The sequence below is a fragment of the Misgurnus anguillicaudatus genome, chromosome 7, assembly GCF_027580225.2.
Source record: "Misgurnus anguillicaudatus chromosome 7, ASM2758022v2, whole genome shotgun sequence".
Classification (NCBI taxonomy): Eukaryota; Metazoa; Chordata; class Actinopteri; order Cypriniformes; family Cobitidae; genus Misgurnus; species Misgurnus anguillicaudatus.
Genome location: NC_073343.2, coordinates 29,805,876 through 29,828,830, shown reverse-complemented (window position 1 = coordinate 29,828,830; position 22,955 = coordinate 29,805,876). Strand labels below are relative to the sequence as shown.

Genomic DNA, 22,955 nt, shown 5'->3' with positions numbered 1-22,955 from the left:
AAGCTAGCATGATGTTAACATTAATTAGCATGAAGCTAGCATGATGTTAACATGAAATAGCATGAAGCTAACATGAAGCTAACATGAATTAGCATGAAGCTAGCATGATGCTAATATGAATTAGCATGAAGGTAGCATGATGCTAACATGAATTAGCATGAAGCTAGCATGATGCTAACATGAATTAGCATGAAGCTAGCATGATGCTAACATGAATTAACATGAAGCTAACGTGATGCTAACATGAAGCTAACATGATGTTAACATGAATTAGCATGAAGCTAGCATAATGCTAACATGAATTAGCATGATGCTAACGTGAATTAGCATGAAGCTAGCATGATGCTAACATGAATTAGCATGAAGTTAGCATGTTGCTAACATTAATTAGCATGAAGCTAACATGATGCTAACATGAATTAGCATTAAGCTAGCATGATGCTAACATAAATTAGCATGAAGCTAGCATGATGCTAACATGAATTAGCATGAAGTTAGCATGATGCTAACATGAATTTGCATGAAGCTAACATGATGCTAACATGAATAAACATGAAGTTAGCAAGATTTATTATGAAATTAGCATGAAGCTAGCATGAAACTAGCATGAAGCTAGTATGACTTAGCATGAAACTAGCATAAGGCTAACATGACCAAAAGACCCAACCCCCATGTCTCTATGATGTTCGGATCCAGAGATATAAGGCTTTGTTTATTATGTTGCTAGGGTGCTCATATTTGGTTTCTAGGGGCGTGTCTTAATACCTCAATAAGAATCCTTAGAGACTGATTGGATGCCTGAGTAAAATGAGCCCACCCCCATGTCTCTGTGACACTGTGCTGCAAAGATATCCATCTGGGCATTTTATAATGGCAGTCTATGGGAGATGTTGCTAGGGTACCCAAAAATGGTTGCTAGGGGCGTGGCTTAACAGCTATGAGACGATCCAGAGAGACTGATTGGATGGCTGAGTAAAATGAGCCCACCCCCATGTCTCTACGACACTCTAAAGTGAAGATATTCCATCTGGGACGCTTTTATTCCCTTATATGGGCATGTTCCCTGTCCCATTATAAGTCAATGGGGAAATTTGGGTGCCTCTTACACCCCAGGGGTGAGACTTACACCCCAATGTGATGTATGTTCTTACAGAGCCTGCCAGCCTCTTCAAATGTGGTAACCCACAAGTTTCTACAAATTTCTCGCTTGCAGCTATGACCCGTCAAAGTTTGTCGCAATGTTAAGTCAATGGAAAATTTGGGGTGTTTGAGCGCCCCGTTTAGGAATTCGGTAGGTCCCATCAGTTAGAAAAGATATAGCATAAATCTACGTACCAGTCTTAAAAGTTTTGTAAAGTTTTGTGGGTGTAGCTTGAAAGCTCTAGGAGGAGTTACAGTTAGAAAAAGTGTGGACCAGAAGAATAATAATAATAATAATAATAAGCTTAGATCGAAGAACAGTATGTTGGCTTTGTCAAGCCAACATAATTACTTTACATTTAGTGGAATTAAGTCTTTGTGAGTAATGCCAAAACCTATCAAAACATTATTCAGTCTATGACCATGTGGACATAGCAGATGGCTTTACACTGTGAAAATAAACAACAGGATTACTGAATAAAGGCACATTTTTCATATGACTTTTGTGTTGTGTAAGATGGCAACGATTTCTTAGAAAAACACTATGAAATTACATATTTTATAGAAAAGAAACAGCTCAAGGGAAGTCTTGTAACTTAAAATACACTGCCTTTGTTAACAAATATTATAATTATAAACTAAGTGCTAATGTTCGTCTGCACAATATTTGCTTTTAATGCCCCCTCAGGTTAGATTAAATTCTCAAAATATGAAATGTACAAAGCACTAAACTTTAAGGGGCGGTTTCCTGGACAGGGTTTAGATTATTCCAGGACCAGGCTTTAGTTATTTTAGGACATTTAAGTAGTTTTTACAAACAAACCTTACAAAAAAACAATAGTGGGGTGCATCTTGAGTTTTTTTTATTGTTGCGGGCAAAAATCCTTGATATTGCGTCACGTTTTCTTAAAAATGCGATGGAATCTGCAGGATATTTATGCAATTTTATGCAAAAAATTGTGTGTTCTTGCAAAACCGCAGGAACTTGCAAAAACAGTTTGCAGCTTTTGCATCTTTTTAATGATGTTCACGTCACATAATCACTGCACTTCATAACGTTCCCATGGCAACAGGGGACATGGCTGCGCTTGTGTGAAGTAAATGCAACATTTTTCAACTTTCGCATCGCATAATCGCGTTTTTCTGGAGGGACTGGTTACGATATGTCAGATCTAGGGCTGTTCCAATTCTGATACTAGTATTGGAAATGCTGTTGATACCACAACAAATTCTGGCATTGGCATCTGCAAGTACTGGAACCAATGTACCGATCCGATACCATTTTCTTAAACAATAACTAGTTATGCCCACTATAGCTAACGCTACACGATGAAATGAAAATGCACTAGCCGTATGTCCAGTATTTCTGACTAGTAAAACTTTGACGTCTCATATGCCATGCTGCAATTTCAATGGGTGGCACAAGTATTAGCATCTTTAAACAAGTAACTTAATAGCATTTAAAGATGCGTCACACTGACAGAGTTCCCACACCTTAGTTAACGTCAAATTCAGGAAGTACATCGCTATCTGAAATATCGCAAAAGGTGACGTTACAGGGAAGAAGGAAGTATGGCAAGGGAGACGCAGCATCTCGTTCTTTTCTCAGGGAACAACAGTTACATACGTAACCAAAGACGTTTTAATGTGTCAAACACAAATATACAAAAAAAAAAAATGTTGGTATGAATCAACATTCGACTACAGAAGATATAAGCATTTAAAGCGATTTTTAGCATGTGTGCTTAAAAAGTCTAGAATTTTTATGATGATATCCTACACTACACAGGGAATAATTTGAATTGTTTTCCAGAAAACTTCTTGCATAAAATAGATTCAAGCACTTTTAATGACCTGTATCTATGTATGTATATTTTCAAAAACTTCCCAGGGCCTTGAATTTTTTTCCCCAGATTCACAAACTTTCAAGGACCTGTGGGAACCCTGCACTGAAGAACATGATGGTTACACAAAAGGCTAGAGAAGGATGTGCTCTTCTTTATTACTCAAATCTCTTATTTCACTACATTGTGGCTGCACTTAGTGCTTTAAAGGACCTTTTTGTGCTTTTATACTTAAAAATCGAAATGCCTTTTATTTAACTAAATTGTTTCTAGACTTTTGAGAGACTTTTTAATTTTTAAAGAGAATATTTTCTTATATTATTCATATATGTTTTATATTCTTAGATTTATTTGATGCACTGTTTTTTATACCATTATATTCTAAAACTAAAATACACTTTCAGTTTACAGTGTTAGATTTGTGGCTGCATTTGAAGTTCTTTTTCACGTAAGGAAAATAAATAATATTACAGTCAAGTGTATTTTAGATAATAAAAATACTCTAGTTCACTGTGTGTATTTGTTCATGTTTTATTAAGAGATAAATCTGATGTAAAATAATTTATAAATTTATACAGGGCTAATAGTAGTATATACAGCTGTATATACAAATACACAGCCAATGTTATGGATCAGTACTGAGCCCAGGTATCGGGAAGAGAAAACGGGTATCGGAACATCTCCAGTCAGAACAAGGTGTTTTCAAATTAGAGCAGCTCAAATATGCATTTTACTGTAGGATTAGGGTAAGCCCTGTCTGGGAAACCGCCCATAAAGGTATTTGTTTGACAAAATATTTAGCAAAAATGCAAAATGTATTAGGAGTGTAATCTGAGTTTTATTCAAATATAAAAAATGCATAAATAAACAAAAAGCTTAAATTAACTTTTTAATAAAAATTGTATCTGTTATTAATGTTTGTTGATCCTCTTTTGTGGTAATATTCAAATTTCATTATGTCTTAATAAATGTTGCATCTGTGTGTAATTTTTTTTTACAAAGCCTCATTAAATTATTTTCAAAGCTAAGCTTCAGTTTATCATCCAAGCACACCAATGTATCATGCATACAAAATTTTGAGTGCATCTTTAATACAATTTTTACTTAAATAGCAAAGATGTCAATTTTTTCAGAGTTGGACACAAGTGACGTATTAAAAGTTGTCTTCATCTACTGAACTAAAGGCAGATTTACTAAGTGATTGGAGTGGTAATATCTGCGGGTTATTTACTAATAAAGCACAAATTAAATAACACAGGCGCAACAGCTGCCATTTCAGTAGCCATTTCAAGCGCAAATTGAGTTAAGACATGATTTTTTTTCAGCGTTAAATAATGGCGCAAATACCAGTCATATCACACCAAGCGTGCCGCACAAGCCATGGAAAGTAAAGGAGGAACGGAGCAGACAAAGTTCACATAGAGCAGGACTATGTTCAGTGCAGCGTGTGCTTGTGATTGATCATGCGCATTCTGCAAGAGCGAGTGCGGGGCCTTGATTTTGCGACTTTACTTTCTGCTCACTACTGCGCAGGACTGGTCCCAAAATCGCTTCTGCACAAACTCAAAACCAAAGATGTCAGCGCCATATCGTGACACTGGCGGCTTCACTTTCATCCACGGAAGAGAGCGAACGGGCGTCGTCCATCTTTTTTTACAGTCTATGTATCACACGCGCAAACATTAGTAAATGCGTGAATTAATTAAATAATCTCCTCCCAAAGATTTTGCTTCTGAAATGGAAACTCTTAAAAATGCATATGCAAAAATAACTAGACCACACCTTTTCAGCACTAATTATCCAGTGCGCGTCTTTAGTTAAACCCGACAGTCGTTATTTAATGCCAAAATGATGGTTTGCACTGGCACAAGCTGTTAGCAAATCTGGCCCCTAGAGTCAGCTTTTACCATTTCACAAGCTGTTCAAATTTAAAATTTGGCTCTGGGAAACCGATCAATCACATGAAGCTTTATCCCGAGAAGCGGTAGGCAGTGGATTAAATGTGATATCCTGTGTGCATGAGCTGAGGGTTTAAATCAAATGCGTTTATGTGTACGTTGGAAGGGTAAAAGCAGAATGCATTGACTGCAAATTAGGGAGACTAATTTGCAAGATCATGCATGATTAGTAGTGTTGATATAAGGCTTTGATGCGTCTGTTAGTCTGCAAAATCTGTTTTGCCAATATAAACTGTTTTTATAACTGAGGGTGCTATTATGTTCATATGCAGATTCAGGACTGAAAAGTAGGCATGCACGATATATCGGCTTATTTTTAATATTATCGGTTATCGGTCTGATAGCAAAATTAGGCCGATAAATGAAAGCCGATAAATGATGGATTATTTTGGTTTGTTGAACCACTTCACTTGCTCATTGCTGGTCATGTGAAGTTTTGATTGGTGCTTTCTGTGACATAGCACGAAGATGACACGTGTTGCGGGCTTAAGAAGAGTATGCTAGTCTAGCGCAAAAACAAGATGTCCGCCGTCTGGGAGTTTTTTATTGTGAAAATAATATGAATATTTATCGCCCTATAGATATAAATATTATGAATATAAAAGCCCATGCATTTTACCTTAATCAGGTTTATAAGTGACTATTGAATAAAATTATGGTTGATGTTGAGTCTTGCATGCATCAGTGCTTGAAACAGAAACACATCAATGACAATATTTCCAATTAATATATATGGTTTTTAACATGCAAGTCAGCAAGCATGTAGTAAATAGTTGCAAATAAAGTGCAAAAAAAAAAAAACATGTCATGTGAAATTAAGCATGTGTGATGCTGCACATGAAACAGACCTTGGCCAGATCTTGGCCAGAGTAAGCAACAATATGCATCAAATTTAATGCCGATAGTCAAAACGTTTACTCGTGAGACTCTTGCTGTAGTCATAATGAAAGAGTCAAAGTGAGTCTTGTTGACCAGAGATAGAGTGCTGCCGAATTTACAAGAATTACCCTGCGAACAGAAAACTGTGTAGTATTGACCACTTAAAGCACTGCATGCTACATGTGTGATGCCGAAACTAGATGTCAAGGGAAGAAAAGATACACAGAACAAAGAAACAAAATTGTGCTGTTACTTGTATCTGACTTTATGTGAAACTGCAGAAACAACAACGGATTATCTGTAGACTACATCAGGTCCAACGGGCAGCTTGCTAATGAGAGCAACCTGAGGGTATTGCCACGCTCCAAATGTTAGCAGGATGTTGTCCCCAATTCTGTTTGGTTCTGTATAATTGGTTAAAGTCAGAATAATACAATTACAAGCCTTGGTCAATATATCAGGACGAAGAAGGAATTTGAGATTGTTGGCCTTATTAAACAAATGTTTATACAGCACAAATTCTGTTGACATCTATTGTCAGTGTTGCCTGGATGCTTGCACGCTGACAAACACACGCAACTTGTCGTTTCTAATTAGGAAATTGCATTTGTCAGTTGTCTAACTTTTTGCCTGTTTGACTTTACAATACAGAGAGAATGATTGTTTTTAATAAACATCTTAGCACAGAATCATTTCAGTCTGTCACTCATTTTTAATAGATTCAACACCAGAGCCTACAAACCAGGAGCCTGTTTTAACCAACTCTGACTTAAAACTTGAACTATGAGTTGACTTAGTCTGAGATGGGAAACTCTGAGTTTTCGGTTACAGATCGACTCTTAAGTAAATTGATTTTGAGTTAAGCATGTCCGCCACCACTACGAAAAACCATTATCAATGAAGCACAGAAAAAACAATTCACCATGGAAACAGCACGTGAAAAAGAGGTCTAGATACTTTTCATTAGTAAAACTGAAAGTGCTGCTGCAAGAGCATATATTTTAAAGAAAAAAGTTGTTGTGGGAAATTGCGTACATTTAATTTTTCATCACGGTTAAAATATCAGATGTAAATAAACTGAGGAATGTACGTTATTAACTTTATTTTCATTTTCATGCAGATGCAATCCCATGGACAAAAAGATCATGACAGCAGATGAGCTAAAAATGAAATTAGGCATAAAAGGCCATGAACTTTACAAATGTTTGTCATTAAAGCAACACTATGTAGTTTTTTTACCTTTAAATAATGTCTCTAAAATTATTTCAGTGATAGAACAACTTTTAAATGGACAAATTGTACTGTTGCTGCAACCTAAGCAGCCTCCTAGCTGCTACAAGCACACTCTGAAAGTGGCGGTGGAGGGTAGGAAACACAGCCCCGCCCCTCCCCCTGCTTGCAGAAGAGTGTCTGATACCAGGCACTGTTGCGCTTTTCAACCACATGGGGGAGCCGTAAGTCATTTTTACATGGAAACTACATAGTGTTGCTTTAATAAAACCGATATAGTCGTTAGATCGCCGAAAGTATGTCTACCCACTATGCACAGCACTACCCACTAGACCAGTGGTTCTCAAACTTTTTCAGCGTACGGACCCATTTGTGTACAGTGCATTTCTTCGCGGCCCCCCCAAAGAAAATTTATGACAATTTTGCACTAAAATGTAACATTTTAATTAAACAAAACATATAAAATTAAAAGTAGTGCTGTTGGTTAGTAGCCTTATATATTTTTTTGATTTAATTACACAGAATTCACGATAAATTCATTTTCATGATATTTTATAAAATGTCATAAAACTGGGGCCCCCCTGGCACCATCTCGCGGCCCCCCGGGGGCCCCGGTCCCCAGTTTGAGAACCACTGCACTAGACCAGCGGTTCTGATGAGTTAACTAATAAGAAACGTAAAGGCAACCGTTCAGATGTAAGAGTACGGCCACAAAGGCTATTAGTTATGTAAGGATGAGTATTGATCTATTAAAAATGACTGCAAAAGATCCTCTCCCAACATAAATGTAACTCCCTACAAATAAATACAATATCATCATCTACAGGATCCTCAATAAAAGGACATGGCATTTTAATCACGGTCTCTGCACCTAACTATATAAAAATTAGCTTTACAAGTCATTTAAATTAATTGTTTTCAATTTTTAATTGAAATTTTAGTGTAATATATAAAATATATAAAGTAAGTAAGTTAAATTGACTTGCACTGGCAATTTCATTAAAACTTTAAGACAGCTAAAACATGTTTTATAATATAAACATATTGATTGTACTAAATGAACTAACGAGATTCACAGGTTAACAGAGTAAGTTACACAGACTCTGAGTATAAGTTACATCTCCTTTTGAAACAGGCTTGACTTACCCCGCTGTCTTGGGTTTGACAATTCGAAAAAAGAAAAGCCAGAGTTTTCCTGATTTCAGGGTTACATACTCAGAGTTTGCACTTAACATTATTTCTGAAATGGGCCCCAGGTCCTTGTACTGTATGTAAACAAAGATTGAGCACTCTTGTTACTACAGTATAAATAAGAGCTATTAAACAAGTTATCTAATCAATTAAGAGAAAACGCTTCCCTGTCAATGACAAGTTTTTATGGCAATCCATATTTCCGCTATTATCCACCAGGTGCCGCTCTTGCCCAACTTATAAACACTGAAGCACACTGATCCAAAAAACAGTAATCTGATGGCTAACAAAAGTCCTTTACAAAAATACAATTATTTGAGCATTTTTTGCAATTTTTTTGTATTTTTGAAGAAACCTACCCCTATATATTTGAAGAAGAAGCATAAGAAGCATAAAACTTTTGTGAAAATTACAAAAAATGCTGGCGAGGAAAGAGTTAATTGTGATTTTAGTACTGTATATATTGTACCTCACAATTCATAATTAAAAAAATTAATTCCTGGAGGCGTTGCAAACATGGAGGTCCCTAAAGGGAAATATGATGAACAGGTATGTCCATTATATGATGCTGCCCAACAGAAATGACAAAAATCTTAAATTATTACCCCCCGCCCCCAATAAACAAGCAAATTCTGCTAAAATATTCTTGTTTGTGTGAAACAAAAAGAAAAGAATTACATTATCCTTATTTTGTCCATACAAAGTGGAAGTAAATTGTGATGCTGTTAGTCAGAAACATTATGCTTACACTCCTAAAATGCTGGGTTGTTATAACTCATGGTTGGGTAAAATATGGACAAACCCAACAGCTGGGTTACAAATTAACCAATCAAATTTTCTAGATTAATTTAACCCAACAGTTGTGTTTGTCCCTATTTTACCCAACCTTGGGTTGAAACAGCATTTTTAGAGTGTAATGCATCATTTTGTGTTTCAGAAAATGTGATTGTTTTCAGGCGTACCTAAAGTCATTCGCTATCTCACCCAAGCATCCTATTTCAGTATGAAGTACGTCCAAACTGGAATGAAAACTGATTTCATGGGGTTTTCCAAGGTCAAATAATGTAATGCAAATAAAATAACAGAAAACAAGTTACACAGTTACAGATAAAGTGCTAGGTTAATAGAGTAAAAGTAATGTTTGTTCTGCGAGTGAAAACCTGTGAGGGATGAAAATTTATTTGATTTATTTTTTAGTTCCATCACATCTGATTTGTCTGGCAGTGGTTTTAAATGAAATATGCTGGAGCCATGGTAACAGAGCAGTATGATCCGGTGTTGTATTTGGATATTATTATTAAATGACATCAAACTTACATGTGCGTCGATCTGCGTCAGTGGAGTATAAATATATGACATATGCGTAGTGATACTTATAACAAAAACCACTAATCCTAACTTCACCTCAGCTCAACCTTGATGACAGATAACAATCTCTAACACAAGTTTTTATTTTCCTCAGATCTAATGCAGTTTCAGAGTTTGGCTGGAACATGAAGTCCTTTGCTATCAAGCTCATCAATAATAAAGTAAAATTTGACTGTTATTCCTTGAGGACTTTGCAATTTAACGGTTGATGTGTTTCAATTGCTGTGACGTCATAATGATGGTATTACGAGATGGATTAATTCAGAAAGACACCACTGAAGGCCTCGGTGTGAAATGCACGGACAATCACTGTCAAAGAGACATAAAAATGGTACATGGTTAGGACCTTTTAAAAGGTGCTGGCCCAGTTACAACTTTTGTGTCTTTTTTTCTGAAAGTGTATACACTGTAAATAAAATCCTTGTTCCACTTGAATTTTTAAATTTAATTAACTTAAATTTACAATTCATTTAACTTTCTTGACTAATAAGGAGTTGTTATAAATTATTAAGTTAAATTAAGTTGAATAGCTTGATATGGCCTATTTAAACTAATTTTTTATTTATAGTAACTCCTAGTTAAAAAGGTTTAAATTAATTGTGTCTTGTCCCACCCACATATAGACCATTCTGCAAGATGTAAACAACACTGGTCCAGAAGCACTTCCTGTTTCACTTTCTTTATTTCACATACTGTATATCTTAAAGATATATTTTTTTAACTTTTTGACTCAGTTCTATGTTCTGTTTGTTCTATTTTATCCCAACGTTTATGTAGTGTTAAAAAACTGAAACAGGAAGTGCTTCTGGACCAGTGTTGTTTACATCTTGCAAAATGGTCTATAATGGTTCCGTCTAGTGTTGTAGTCAAGACCACCTAAAGCGAGACCAAGTCATGACCAAGACCATAACAGGCAGAGACCAAGACAAGACCAGGCGTTTTAGTAATAAAATTAGAAAAATTATCATTGGGAGAAACTTAAACAATGCCAACATCATTTGCCAAACCTGAATAAACTGCATAAAATTAATGATAAAAAAATTGTGATATGCAGCTCACATTTTTGCAGTACTTTTAATTTATATAATTTTTTAATTTGTCATGAGATAGAAAAGTGTCTCTGATGCATAATATGTTTTTGCATACTGAGGTTAACATACTATTCCTTACACATAGTTTTTCACCTATAGTATGGAAATAGGAGATTTTGTATTCAAGAAATGCAACATTATTTCTCAAAACGTTTTTGTTTTTACAGTGAAAGCCATTTTCGATAAGTAAGCCAACAGAATTTAGCAAAAGTGCTGTTAAAAGTGCAGTAGTGGCTCGTGACAGCTCATCCGAGGGGCACAAATTCAAAATATGTGTACGGAGTGTCATGTGTGTTGTTCGTGTTTTCAAAATATGTGTTTGAAGCGTCATGTGAACAATGTGCATCACGTGTTTTGTCAAAATAAGTGCCTGCTGCACACCTGTCAAAAACGTTTATGATAAAAGAGACACTCACGTTCACAAAATACACACAAGACACTCCCTTTACAGTAAACTCTGATTACGCATGAGATTATGCGAGTATCCGGCAAACGCAAGCGTCTCTTTAATCATAAACTTCGCATCGAGCGCCCTCGAAAGAAGTCACCGGCCGCCACTGTAAAAGTTTGCAACAAAGTTTCGCAAATGCAATGAAAAGTCAGAGCTGTGGCATTGTGGGTTGTGCCCATGCTTAGGGCATACAAGAGATACTTTCCTGCCTACTCCATTCGTTTCTGTGAGGGAAAAAAAACTATAGTTCAAAAAGAGCAGTTGTGAGTTATCAAATTTTGGCTGACATAAAAAGATCCAGGACCAAACACAATGACCGAACACCTCTGAATATCTGGATCTTCTAGTGGCTGAAGTGCTAATGCACGCACTATTACAGTACATTCACTCATCTTCTTGGATGTTCTTTTGTGTTGTGTAGGAGGAACATCAGTCCGGAGTTAACAAAACCATTGTATCTCTACCACCTCTCCGTATGATTCATCAGGTAAGCACAGCAATTTCACACTTCCATTAAGCAGCACCTTTTATGGGCATTTGATAAGAGAACTTCTGGTTTTGATGTAGCTTTAGATGGAGCATTCAAAGTTCCTAAAGCTTTGAAATCTGAAGGCCTTAGACTTTTGGTATCTCTTAACCCTCTGTGAAGGCAGATGTTGTGATCTAATGGGATTTGGGTTGTACTTTATTGAGTTAATTCATCCTGGCAGTTTCTAAGCTTCAAAAGCTTAGTTTGTCCTTTTTGGAGATGAAGTTGTGGGCATGACTTTGTCCTCGGGGCAGGGGGACTGTCAGAGTCACTTTAATGAGGTGAGATGGGTGAGAGGTACGGCAATGACAATATTACGAGTGACATTTTATGTAGCGTCTCAGCAAACGTTGCAGAATTCTGAATGATTACATTACTGGCTCGAAAACTCAGCTAGATCATATTTGAATGATATCTGCACGGTTGCTATATTGCCAAACAAATTACATTTATTTTGTGTGTGTGTTATAGCGCAATTTGTTTGACTTGGGCGTTTTGAAGAAGATGAGTCACTAAAGGCACAAATGGGTTAGATTCCCAGTGAACAAACATACTGATAAAATGTATATTATAAATGCAATGCACATTGCTTTGGATATATGAGTGTGCCCAACCCTTAAACGTAAAATGCAGGCAGGTATTTTTTAATGCCACAAATAAGTGCCACAAGGTGACTTTGCTAGTGCCTGATGTCCTACATTTATCTACTCGATACTTTTTTATTTTTTAAAACATTTTCAGGACACTTCTACAAGGACATATTGCTTCTTATATTTTTATATACGGATGCAAATTTAAATGTGTGGCTGAAACAAGCAGGCCAAACAACAAATGTAATACAAATCTACCCAAAGCACAACAGAGCGTTCATCTGACCTTTCTCCTCTCCTGTCAGATCTGATACAAGTTACATTTGCACCAAAAACATCACTCAAAAAAAAAAACTTTGTGTGAAGTACGCTGCAAGGCATGTCTCTTAGAAATCGTTTGACCTCCATCGCTACCTTTCAATTGCCTGGCTAACACCAGACCAGTCTCATAGAGAATGAGAGGTGGTCTTGGAACCACATGCTCATTTTCTCGTATTTGAGGCGTGGTTTATGAATGCACAGAGCTGTTTATTGGGTGCTACGAATGTCTATTAAATGCATCTGCACATAGCTCATAGCCAATCATTTAAATTATACCAGATGACGTATGTAGAGCGACATAAATTCAAACGTAAACAACTTTTATCGATACGTGTACACGCAGCTGAAAGCTACAGTATGCAACTAAACCAGTTGTATATAAAACTCTGTGGTTATCATGTTTTTCCATATCCAAACATCCTTCTTGGATATGAAATTATTTAACGCCAAAAGTTGCTCTTTTTTTAATTAAACTTGCATTCAAAACTACTAAGAACACTATCTAAGGCTGCATTGAAAAGTATCTTCTCATCTGCTGCCGTGTTGGATAACCAAAACTGCTTCAGTGTGTCGCATAAATGTCTTCATCGTCTTGCTGCCCCCTCCCCGTTCTCTGATTGGTTCCCAATTTCAGGGGGAAAATTGGTCCATAGTTTCCATACTAGACTTGCAGCGTGAATAAATTTGCGAGCAAGGCGGAACCCAGGCTAACCTTTCACCATTTCCGCCCTCTCTTTCCCTCACACTTGTATTTGGCTTTGTATCTGAAGATGGCTAAATGTTGAACGGTAACGATTATACAAAAGCGGTTACTCAGGCCGTTGATGTTTGGAAAAGCCTGTTGACGGAGGAAGAAAAGCAGACATTTAGAGCTGCCACTCACTTTACGTGAGGGAATATAAAGTATGTAATACAAAAAAAATTATATAGGGAGATAGGAATCAAAAACAGACTTTTACAATCAATGTATTGTAATAAACATAATCATACTGACTTCTACACTGCATAGAGCCAGTCTTACTGATATTGATTTGTAGTTTCAGACTATTGTCTCCTCAGAATGATGTTGATGCTAGCAGACAAAATGCTCAAAGGACCTGTTCAATATCAGAGCTCAATCCATGACCTTAATTTGTAAGTGCCATATTGAGTTTCAAAAATCCATAAAAATGTCAATTTCTAGTAAAATATGTTTTACTAATCTTTCTATAGCGTGAATTTGCATGCATTATAAAAAAAAGTAAAATATGTATATGTATGTATGTATGTAAATTATTTGATGTCTTCTAAGTAGCGTAGTAGTTTGTGGTCATGAACCCAAGGTGCAAATTTAATTATTGGCATGAGAAGATAACATACAAAGTCAATGCAAAGATGCGAATTTCCGGCAGGCCACGCAAGTGATGCAACTTGTGCCACAAACACTCAATCACATCTTCGATGATAAAAAAATGCTAAAATTCGAAATGAGCGGGAAATCATATGAAGCATTGCCACGCAAGCCAATCAGCGGAGAGCTAATGGACACATCCAGTTGTATCCAAAAATAGAGGACAGCATTGTTTTCATATGCGCGAGTAAAACTTGTGCTCCTGTATAGCTCAGTGGTGCAGCATTGTGTTAGCAGCACAAAAGGTCTTGGGTTTGAACTGAGGGGCAAGTTAATTCCCATAGACCTCCATGTTAAAATGGCCATCTTTAGAGCAGCAAAAATATGTTTACAGCCTGGTACAAAAATAGTTTTTTTTGTATAGCTAATTTTGCCCTTCATGACAACTGTGAAGGGGTAAATTTTTTTTGTTACTCATTCTTTAAATTATATTAAGTCTTAAAGTTCTGCAAAATTAAGAGCGTGGCCACTTGAGTGACGATTGAGCCACTGCTGTCAATAGAATCGAGCTACTGTAGGTGGGCATGGTTTCATCAACCAGCCATTTCAGCTTCACTCACGTCCCGCCTCTTTACCCATTTTCATATATTACGAGTGATGCGCGGTGACGCACGGGCAAGATGGCGGCAGCTGGCACCGCCTACTATTGGCTTAAAAAATTATCTTTATAAACCTATGGGTGACGTCACGGACACTACGTCCATCTTTTTTTACAGTCTATGGTTTGAACCCAGGGAACACACACTGTGATAAAACAATGTATGTGTTGTAATGCAATGTGAGTTGCTTTGGATAAAACCATCTGCCAAACGCATAAATGTCAGTGTATGACAAATAAAGCTTGACGAAGAGTCTGGTTTTACATGTACCATGCAAATGGTTAAACAAACTCAGGGTTACAGGATTAGTTCCAAGTTGACAAAACCAAGCCAATGTGACCAGGCATTGTAGCTATTTTCATGGGACCAAAAACCCAGGATTTGCACAAATTAATCCTAAACTTATGGCTAACCAACTAAACCAGTTTCATTGTATAGGTCTCTGATGTATCCGAAAATAGAGGAAAGCAAGTTTTCATTTGTGAAGTGACATAAACAGTGATCCGATCTAGAGCGAGGACAAAACAAAACACTGCACTCATCAATGCTACTTTATATTCAGCCCTCCAATCACAGTGGAGGAGATCGAGGCGGGACAAATACCACGTCAACCAACTAGTGCATTGTACAACAAATAATAAACAATACAAAGGTATCATCAGCCAATGTATTGCCTCACTGTACGTGCACACCGCCGCAGACTTGAGCTTCCAAAGAAGCTCAGGTCGCCCGGTCAAGGATGCTTGTCAAAAAGTACAGGGAAGCTTGTTGATGCTTTGGCCGCTCTGAAGTCTGTGTCACCATAAAAAAGTTAAAAGAAAAAAACAATACATTGACATTGTAAATCTTTTATAATTACAGCATTTTTATATAATCGTTTTGGTTGATTATTTGAATCTGTGCAATTGGTTAAATTTATGTTACTGTAAGCGAATGAAACATGAATCACGGATCAACTACAATAGCTACCTATTCTTCCTGCGATGTGAACTAATGTTTTGGTAGGAACGAAAGTTTACATTGTATGTTTCGCCGGAATCAGCCAGCGAAGAACGTCTAGGCTATATTCCGATTGGTTGCTGGTGTTTTTCCGCTGCTTGCCGCTGAACCGCTTCACAGCTCATTACCATAAAGTTGAGCTTCTTTCAACTTTCTGATTGACGCTCTGGTCGCTCAAGACGCCCAAAACGCGACGCCGATAGATTTGACGCTCCTTGCAGCTGAAAGAAGCCAGCTTCCGTTGTAAATGAATGACTTCCAGTAACTTTGGAAGCTCAGGTCTGCAGCGGTGTGTACTTACAGTCAGCTGAAAAAAACGCCCACAGTCTGGCGTTTTCAACTGCATTTAAACGCTTTTGTGTACACGGCCTTAGACTACTAAAGTAGCTAGAGTGCTTTAATAGCAAAAATCTATAAAAATAATGCAATGTTGGCAGACCTCAGCCCCACAAATATATTTCCTTGACTTTATAACTTTTTCACTCTTAGAGTGAATGTCCTGTAGATGCGATTCATCAAAGCTCTACGAACACTGCCGTTAAAGAAGGCCTGGATTGATAAGTGTGATGGAGTTTTTTGAGGCAGGGTGGTTGTTTGCTTTTCTGAATTAAATATTAATGACCAGGTGAAGTGTCAAGCGCAGACTCCAGGCAAGGTGCAGTGCAACTGAAAGATTTAAGAGGCTGGATGATCACGGGTTAAATATTCTTGAATTGATGTGATGAGATTGGTAAATTCAGTATCAATAAACAAACCACACACTAAGCACACTTCATTTTCGGTGATCAATATGCTAGAAAACAAAACCAATTAATGTCCACCAGGGCTCATTTTATTTTGTCCATTGAGTGTTTAAGAGTTTGTGGTCAACCTATAGAGGTACTGTATCTAATGATGCAGTAAATTGAATCAGATTACACAGTAAAAGGATGGTACATTCAGATTCCAAAAAGCATGCTGTGAAGGAGATTTTCTTTTATAGTTTAAATAAAACGGACCTGTTCTGCTTTGATATGCTCATGGGAATGTCCTCGATCACATTCAGAGTTGGCATCTTACTGTGTTTCACAGAAGAAGCCTTTTGACTCTCGTGGGCAGCTTCTCCACAATTCCAACTAAATTCAAACAGGAGAAACAAAGAATGACACGAAGAGCCACATTTATCCATGTCAAAGACTAAAAAGTGGTTAAGCAGCTCCTGAATGTTAAACCAGCTGTAACGGCGTTCAAGATTTTCTTCCTTTGGTTTATCTCTTGTCGTCTTAAACCTCTTCTAATCATCTAACCCGCTAACTAAATGATGTTGCAAACTCAGAATCCTGGATTAAACTACTACCATTCCTTCAGAAACTCAGATAAGCCTTCATCTCTTCATCTTTTCACTGCAGCTTTCAAGATTAATGAAGAACGGTAAAATTAAAGAACGCAGAGGAGCTTAAAGAAATAGTTCACTGTCATGCATGATCTGTTCTGCTCGTGTCAAAACGCAGCGTTACTGGAACAATGTTCTTTGAACATTCATTAACATGAACCAATCAGATGTAAGATCAAAGTAGCAAAATAAAGTCATCAAGCATAGGCCGATATGTGGGCCTATAAAAACGACGATCAGGACAGATTATATGGAGAGCTCAGATGCAAAACCCTCTTAGTGCGCCAGGCATGTTTTCTTGTAAATTTGCATTTTTTATTAGCCTTATAATTGATTCTGCCAACAATTGGGTATTTCTGAATGGCATGAGGCCAGGATTAAAGGAATACTCCACTTTCATTAAGAAATAAATCCAGATCATTTACTAACCCCCATGTCATTTAAAATGTTGATGTCTTTCTTTGTCCAGTCAAGAAGAAATTATTTTTTTAGGATAACATTTCATGATTTTTCTTAGTTTAGACTTTATTGGACCTCAACAGTTTGCAGTTTCAATGCAGTTTAAAATTGCAGTTTTAATGCAGCTTCAAAGGGCTCTAAATGATCCCAAACAAGGCATGAGGGTCTTATCTACCGAAACGATTGTCATTTTGAGCAAGAAAAAATAATAAATATGCACTTTTAAACCACAACTTCTCGTCTTGCACTAGCTGTGTTACGCGCCAGTATGACCTTACATATTGCACGTCGAAAGGTCACGCGGGATGTATGCGAAACTACCGCCTCAAGGTTTTACAAGTTGTACGTTGTATGTGTAATGATACAAATTAATGTCTTTTTGTCAGATTATTGTTTAAAATGGTCCGCAAATGTGCAAATATTTTACATATGTTATGCATGACCTTTCGACATGATTACGCAATACGCAAGTTCGCACTGACTAGTGCAAGACGAGAAGTTTAAAAGTGCTTTTTTTCTTGCCGAAAGTGACTTGTTTTGCTAGATAAGACCCTTATGCCTTGTTTAGAGACTGTTGAAGCTGCGTTGAAATTGCAATTTTAAACTCATTGGAGCTGTAAACTGTTAGGGTCCAATAACATCTATTAAATTGAGAAAAATCCTAAAATGTTTTCTTCAAAAAACTTAACTTCTTGTTGACTAAACAAAGAAAGACATAAACAGCTTGGATGACATGGGGCTAAGTAAATTATCAGGATTTTTTAATGAAAGTGGAATATTCCTTTAAGCGGATGTGAAGCGAAAGTATTTGATGAAGAGCATTCGATCAATATCCTTATCCAATTTTTGACACAGGTGGCGTTCAGCGGCTTTTACAGGTGAGCTCTTAATATCCTGGCAATTAAAAGGGACGGAAACCACACTGTGTGCTTGAATTAGGTGAAAATGACAACAGAATTGCAGTTAGTATGCTCTGCACTTTTAAGATTTCATGACATAATTTAAAACAATGAGTAAAAAGCAAATCTATTGGTATCCATTGAAATCAGAAGATGTAATCCTAAAGTGAGTCACATACCGGACGAGAAGCACCATGTCGCATATTGGACAACTTGCAGGTATCGCATACCTGATGTGCACATTTAATGGCGCGATCTTAGTCAGACAGAGTGACTATTTTCCAGATGCAAAATATGCGTTATTGTGTTAAATGGTAACTTTTTGGACAAATATTATGCTATTTAATGCACACTATGTAAGTGCCGCGGTAGGGATTAAAGCAGTGTGCAGAGTCACAGCTGACAGCCGCCATCAGACGCCGCCATTGTGTGTACATTCATAGAAAATAATGTGTTTGATTATTAAATACATGGCGCAATGCAGCGCATGGTTTAAATTAGTAGACCAGAGATCAGAAACATCACAAGCTGACAAAAATGAACTCTCATATGACATATGAACGACAATTTTATTTTAAACAACCTATACACTAAAGTGTCTGTGGGAGATCTGCTGTAGATCAGCAATGCTAACAAAAGAACAGAGCATCGGTCAACGTCGGTCCTGTAGTGCAGATGTCCTGCAGAGTTTAGCTCCAGCTCTAATCAAGCACACTTGAACAACTAATCAAGGTCTAAAGAGTCACCTGAAAACTACATGTAGGCAAGGTTTTATCAGGGTTGGGGCTAAAATTTGCAGGACATTGGCACTCCAGGGCCGATATTGCCTACCCCTGGTGTAGACGGCTTCATTTGACTATTTTAGGAGCAAATTGCTTGTGACATGCCTCTTGTGTCCAGTGTAGATGGGAATGACATAAATCCCTAAAAAGTCGGTTTCTTTGTAGTTGTGTTTACAAACTTTATACTTGTGTAAACCATACATGGACTGGTGAACATTTTGTTCTTTAGAAACTAACAAAAACTTCTAACGCTTAATGAGCTTGTTGTTTGTCCAATATGTCAGGTTGTCCATCACATAGATTGCAGTGTGCTGGAACCTGAAAAGTAATGAAATTTTGATTTGTTCAGCAGAGCAAAGTCCCAGCAAAGTGTTGAAGCTTAAGATGACTCAGACCTGAACCTCTTAAATCAGATAATAAAATCATCTATATGCTTTTATTCTAGTATGAATGTAGTCGGACCGGGACTGAGTTTAAATTTAGCCAGTTAGTTGGTGTCAAGCAATGTTTTTTTGTTGCTGTTGTGATACAAACTGTGCTAAATGTTAAATATGTTTGATAACCTCACAGCTATGATAAACTTCTGGAGGTAGACAATCAGCATTTTCTAAAGGATAAGCAAATCTTTTTTACTGATTAAATTATGACCCTAAACCGCAAAACCAGTCATAAGGGTACATTGAGAATTGAAATTGAGATAAAATAAATTGAATAAATACATAATCTGAAAGCTGATAAATAGGCTTTCCATTGATATATGGTTTGTGAGGACTATTTGAAAATCTGGAATCTGAGGCTGCAAAAAAATCAATTGTCCAAATAAGGTCCTTAGCAACAAATATTACTAATGCATAAATACATATAAATACAAATGTACTAAATATCTTCATGAAACAACATATTTACAAACACTCTAAAAAATACTTTGTTATTTTCAACCCAGCGTTGGGTCAAAAAGGAAAGAACCCAGCAGCTGGGTTGAAATTAACCCAGAAAATGTTTATATTTGACCAAACAATGGGTTTAAACTAGCCTGGTCCAACCAGACTCTCGTACATTCATTTCATTTGTACATAGAGTCTGGCCACGCTCCATTGCAAAGCGATACTTCCGTTAAGGAGGGTCCTTTGTTAAAGTTTAAAACTATTGGATCTGCCCAGAGTCACTCTGAATCTGCCATAACCAATCGCTAACGTTTGGTCGTAACGTATATCATGCACCGAAACCGTCCGGAAACAACAAGTAAGAATAATCAGACAAACAAAACTAAGCAAACCTGGTTCTTGCTCCGGCTTTAACTTCTGTATATTCGGCAGTTTTGCAACAACGGACCGAATAGATTTTCTCACGTCTTTCTCCGCTGCCATTACTGAACTACAACTCAAACTGACGCACGACCTCAACGTCATCGTCTTAGATACCCCCATTTGTTCGCTGATTGGTCCTGCAGATTTTTGCAGGAGAAAACAAAATTCTACAGAGCAGTCCCAGACGTAGAACTGAAGCGAAATGAAAATTAAGCGGAAGCACGTAGGAGGGTGGAGCCAGGCTAGGTTTAAACAACCCAGCAGTGTGATATCCTAATGATTTTTAGCATTAAAAAACAATAATTTTGACCCATACAAAAATTTGACCCATGCTACGTATGACTGGTTTTGTGGTCTAGGGTCACAAATGTTATTTTTAAGGGTTTACTTATTCAGTGTTTGTGAATAGTGCCCCAAGTTGTAGTTTCGTGAAATGGATTTAAAATTATAATGGAGTCAGCCCAAACATGAAGAACATCAGTAGTGCCCTGGGTGATGGAGCTACAATGTATAATGATTTTTTTAAAACTACTTCTCCTTGTGCATATCATCCATCTGGCTCTCCGTAAAAATATCTTTTGGCTCACTGTCACAACGATTGGCTGAAATCCTCTATTCAACACTGCAAGGCATGCGCAGAACCATTTTTTGGGGGGGGAGCACCAAACTCTATAACACACATACATATTCAGCAACTGAAAGTCCTCCAAGACATCAAGTTTACGCGAAGCATCAGCAAGTTGCATCAGATGTGCTAAAAGAAGATGGGTTTTAAAGAAACCTCATAAAGGAGCACTCGATGCAGCAGAGGTGTTTTATATTTCAATGAACAGTGAAACGTGATAGGCCCTGATTTTAGTCATGCTTCCTAAAGACCCCATAAAATCACTCTATAAAATGAGTTTTGTAGCTTTTGGTTCATGTCGGTTAGTTTTGAAATCTTAACTGTTCTAATGTCATCCTAATAGTTGGCCAAAATCACTTTTTGCAAAAAAAAAAAAATGCATTCAAAATTGACAATCTTTCTCTTTTTAAGAAAATGGACCAAAAATTGATGACTCAAATGGCACTCACTCATATTGTTCAATGAAACTAACTTTAACAATTGCAAGAAGCAAATCATGTTAAAGGGATAGTTCACCCAAAAATGAAAATTATGTCATAGTTTACTATCCCTCAAGTTGTTTCAAATCTGTAAACATTTCTGTGTTCTGCTTAATACAAAGGAAGATATTTTGATGTTTTTAACCAAGCAGTTTTGAAGCACCATTAACTTCCATAGAAATTTCTCCTATGCAAGTCAGTGGTGCTCCTGTTTCCTGCTTTGATTGCAAATATCTTGCATATGTGTGTTCAGCAAAACAAAGAAATTTATACAGGTTTGTACAACATGGAAATTTTAATTTTTGGGTGAACCATCCCTTTAAAGGCGGGGTGCATGATCTCTGTAAGCCATGTTGACATTTAAAATCACCTAAACAAACACGCCCCTACCCCAGAAAAATCTGGACCTTCTTTTGACCCGCCCCACACATACGCAACCCAGGCAACGATGTCGGTTAGTTGACACGCCCCTTACTGCTGACTGGCTACAAGTGTGTTTTGGTACTCTGCCCAACTTCCTTTTCCAAAGCGTTTTTTCAAAAATTGTGCACCCCACCTTTAATACAGATGTGTATAAATCTTTATTTCTATATAGCTATTGACTAGGGCTGTGTATCGCCAACAATTTCGCTATACGATACGTATCTCGATACAAGGGCCCTGATACGATGCGCATCACGATACAAGATTTTGAATGACATTTTTTGTTCAGAACTTAGTAACATTATTATTATTATTATCTGTTTATTGTACATTGAATAAGCAGTGTTGTAACAGTTGTGTTTTTGCCATTCATTTATTAGCTTTTGGGGTAACTCATAGAAATACTTAAAATCCCCGAGTTAGTACTTAACTTATGTTTTTTTTAAAGCAGTTTTACAAAGATGGTGCCTTACTCTAGGCATTATATTTGTCTCTCATTATTCTATATCTATGAATATATCTATAAACATGCAGTCCGAGTTAATACTATTTAATAGAATTCAGATTATTAATGTGACAGTTATAGTTTAAAGTAGCTCTGTATCTCTTCTCTAGACGTACACTTTTGACATGCAAATCTTTGTCGTGTTTCTTCTCAAATGCGTTAGTACTGTTTTATAAGAGAGTGGCTAATAAAGCCCTTTGCAGTAGGCTAAGATATCTGTGCTATCATACTGAACTCATTGATTTTAAATACCCGCATGCAAAAGAGAGAGAGCGCGAGTACGCGGCTCGCTATGCAGACACGTGTGCCAGCGAGACAGACCCGCAAAGTGAAAGTATACCCCGCTATCTTTAACTCCACGTACTCCGCGGGACACATGCGTCCTTTCCATATGGATCACGGATCAACAGCGATTCTTCACGTTACTTTCAAAAGTGCATCCGAATGGATACGGAAGGTGCTGGCGTCCATGACGATGTATCGTCGTATGGATATTTTGAACACAGCACTATTGACTATTCAAA

The 22,955-nt window shown here is 37.1% G+C and overlaps 1 protein-coding gene across 2 annotated transcripts in view; it reads right to left on the bottom strand.

Moving 5' to 3' along the window:
• Positions 1-22,955, bottom strand: part of htr1d (5-hydroxytryptamine (serotonin) receptor 1D, G protein-coupled) — a 38,979-nt gene that overhangs the window by 8,498 nt on the left and 7,526 nt on the right. The window contains exon 2 of one of the 2 annotated variants that reach the window (XM_055172991.2): positions 16,579-16,695. The exons of the other annotated variant lie outside the window; for it this stretch is intronic. The gene's annotated coding sequence lies outside the window, so the exon portion shown is untranslated. The remainder of the gene's footprint in view (positions 1-16,578; positions 16,696-22,955) is intronic. 2 annotated transcript variants of the gene reach the window in all.